Source organism: Pholcus phalangioides, unplaced genomic scaffold (assembly GCF_987345545.1).
Source record: "Pholcus phalangioides strain wild (caught in Gottingen) unplaced genomic scaffold, Ppha-v1.0 ptg000009l_1, whole genome shotgun sequence".
Classification (NCBI taxonomy): Eukaryota; Metazoa; Arthropoda; class Arachnida; order Araneae; family Pholcidae; genus Pholcus; species Pholcus phalangioides.
In genome coordinates, this window is record NW_028301602.1 from 23,948,213 (window position 1) to 23,951,936 (window position 3,724).

The window sequence follows — 3,724 nt, forward strand, 5'->3', positions numbered from 1 at the left end:
CAACATTATACAGTGATAAATTGGTATAAAGTCAACCACTTTTAACATTACCTCACTTATAAGGTCAGTTTTTGAAAGGTCATATATGTGCATATAAATATTATGTTGGTCTCATTTGAAATAATTTTATTTGGTCTCATGGGGTGACATTACATATTTAGCAATTTCTAACACCAACACCTATAGTAACTAATCGGTCTCTTTCTCTATCTCGCCCGCTCTACAATTTCTTCAAAGGATACAACAGTCTTAGAAAAGTTCTCTACTCAATTTCACCACAAAAATATTCAGAGTTGCATCTGATTCAATCTCTGTTGTACCATATTTCCATAACATTTTTATCAAAGCAGTCACTTGAAAGGTCATCCAGAACATTTCAAGAAAAGAACATTCAAAATCTTTGTACGGATTGTTTTTCTTCGGCTCACTATGACCCGAACGTAACAAGGATTGGAAATTAAAATTAAGAAAGAAAAAAAAATAAAATAATTCAAAAATAATTCTAATTCTAACGTTGAGGTAGCAACTGCTAAAATCAGAAAAATTCCTTCACATACAATTATTTTATAACGAGGCAAACTTCCTTCCCTTCGGGTTAAATAGACCCGAACAGAGCAGCAGAGTTAAGCTAATTAACGTTGCGTGTGGTTCCTAACAGTTTATACCTTGCTTTATTTGCGTAATTTGAAGCTCCTAAAAAATTTATTAACATCATTTATGCGCATATTATATATACACCCTGAAATTTGAATCATTTTTATTCACTTTTTGCTTTAATTTCAGATTGGATTAGTGATCAATATTTCAAATCTAAGGTTCTTATACACTTTTTCCAGTAGATATCTAAAATGTTTGTTTGATACAAATTAAAGAATAAAAATCAAAGATATAAAATTATTTTCTAATGTAAGATATTAGTTTAGAGAGATTTCCTGATCATCTAGAAGAATGTCACAAAAAAATCGTTTCAAGATGAAAATAGATGTGTGCATTTGAAGAATCGATAAAATATTATTTTTAAGGGAAAAACACACTATTAAAACACAAAACTATAGTCTAATTGCGGCGAATTATTTTATTGAGGAAAACGTAATAGGATGTGCACATATCGGTCTATGTAACTGTGTTTAATGTGTAGCCAATATAATCACTGAAAAAGATTCCTTCTAATTTCCAACTTATCAGTAGGAAAATGGTTCATTCGAAACTAATATAAAAAATATAATGGCTTTTTGATCTCGTCGCAGGTCGCAGAAAATCACCTCGACGGCTAGCTGTTGGCCACCCCTGGTGAAATGTATTTTATGTAATTGTCACTTTTTAAATCACTGTGGTGGCACTTCTCCTATGAGGTATCTGGGTCACAGTTGTGTCTCGAAAAGACATATGCAATTCAACTAATAATCATAATTCCTATTGCAAAGGAAACTATAAGATTTTCAAAAAGATCCATCGCTATTTTTCCTCCAAAAAAAAAATCAATCAGCTATCTAGAAACAGATGGATCTAAAATACTAATTCATAATTTTTATTTCCACAAAAGTTATCATCAGGAACATTCCGCTCGACTGATCAAGATGAAAATATTTCCGATAATTTTTACATTTCTGATCTTAGCAAGTTCCAAAATAATAGAGAGAGGAAAAAAATGCCTCAAAGGAGAAACAAACATACGAGACTCAAACACGACCAATAATTGCCGGTTTACCATACATGATATTCAAGCTTGGACGACCAATTTCACCGGAGTTATATGGTTATCGGTGTGTTTTTTCTTTTTTTCCCCTTCCATTTCAGTAGTAATTGAAAGAGAAGAAAAATTTTAAAAAAGGATTTTCGTGACCGCTTTTCGAGGGTTTTCAGTCGTAAAGAAGAGACTTGAAAAGAGCTCTCCTTCAGGCCAATAATCTGGTTTTGGCAGTAATAGGATCTTATTTTTTCTGCTTTCCAATTTGAAACGATTAGGACCGAAAGATATGAGGACATATATGTGAAAGTGTTGGGAATTTATATTTCCTCATTGGCAAAACAAAGAAAAATGAAACTAGAAAAACATAAACCGCTTTCCATCAGAGTAGTTTTTTGATTATATGTTTTTCTTTGTTATGGTCTATATGTTTGTTTCTTATTCATTTAAAAAATTAAAATCGAAACTACTTTGTCTAGTATTAGTTTACAGTGTTTTTTTTGGTATGAATGATAGATATATGGTACTTCTGCTTCATTGGTTTCATAGACATTTTTTGGTATTTTCGTATGCATATTTGTGTTCCATTTTTTGTTATCTACAGTTTTTTCGAGTAAATTTAAATTATAATCTTTCGAAATTAGAGTGCAGTTTGTTTAGTTTTTATAGATGTGCTTACTTTTTCGAATTCCTGCGCAATAATTTTTCACGCAATAACGATCAGCTTTTATTAGAAGATCCAAGCCCAGTAAATGTTATGCTTCCTTCCGTTGTTTTATAGAAAGTGTATTGAGCATGATTAATTGAATTTTATTAAACTTGAATTTCTAACGTTTCCGCTGTCACAAACTGCTCATGGCTTTCAGCTTTACGTTATTCCATCTGATGACTGTTATTATGTGTTCATCAAAGCCTATTATTTACAGGCCTGTTCTAAACTTGATATTAAATAAAGATTGTAATTATATTATTCTGATTTTGTTTTTGTTCCTAATATTCTTGCAACGTTCACCTTTTAGGTTTGTAACTTAGTATTAGTTTTCTACCATCCTGATAGGCATGATAGGCACATGTACGCTTTTCAATAAAATTACTTACTTGGGAAGAGATAGATGTCTTTTTCTCAACCCAAGATATCGAGGAAACATTTATTTTCTGGATATTATGCTGAGGTGAATTCGGAAAGAAAATTCATCTTGTCTCCGCCGGGACTCGAACCCAGGCCCTCTTGCATACCGGGCAAGCATGCTACCATCTACACCACTGGAGACACGACCCTGCCTTCCTTATTTCACGCACTGTGGGGTGAGGTGCTGAAGTAGAGACATTAGTAGCCTCTCTTAACTTCAGGAAATGGCTGGCCTCTTGCCGGTATCCAAGAGGGCCTGGGTTCGAGTCCCGGCGGAGACAAGATGACTTTTCTATCCGAGTTCACCTCAGCATAATATCCGGAAAATAAATGTTTCCTTGATATCTTGGGCTGAGAAAAAGTCACCTACCTCTCTCTAAAACCGTTCCACCTGGGGGGTAATTTCCTGAAGTTACGAGAGGCTACTAATGTCTCTATTTCAGCGCCTCTCCCCACAGTGCGTGAAATAAGGAAGGCAGGGTCATGTCTCCAGTGGTGTAGATGGTAGCATGCTTGCCCGGTATTCAAGAGAGCCTGGGTTCGAGTCCCGGCGGAGACAAGATGACTTTTCTTTCCGAGTTCACCTCAGCATAATATCCAGAAAATAAATGTTTACTTGATTACTTACTTATTCCTTCAAAAATGAGAATGGACTCACATGCATGAACTCACTGGATACGTTCAGTCATGTCGCAACGAACGATTTTATTCTTCTTAAAAAAGTGTAACGTTCTTAAAAACCAGTTATGCAATTTCGGTTAAAAACGTTCTCATTTGGTGTCTTCAGCTCTATTCCAGCAGTCTATAAATCTGTAACGCATGGCCGAATCAGAAACCAATTTTATCCGCTGAAGTTGCAAATATTTTGGTTAGTCACTTCGATACCTGCAATGACCACTTGAACCAAA

At 34.5% G+C, this 3,724-nt stretch overlaps 1 non-coding gene across 1 annotated transcript; it reads right to left on the reverse strand.

Annotated features, from left to right (window-relative positions):
- Positions 1 to 2,884: 2,884 nt before the first annotated feature.
- Positions 2,885 to 2,958, reverse strand: TRNAT-GGU (transfer RNA threonine (anticodon GGU)). The gene has a single exon. It is a non-coding gene; the product is annotated as a tRNA-Thr (tRNA).
- Positions 2,959 to 3,724: the final 766 nt, after the last annotated feature.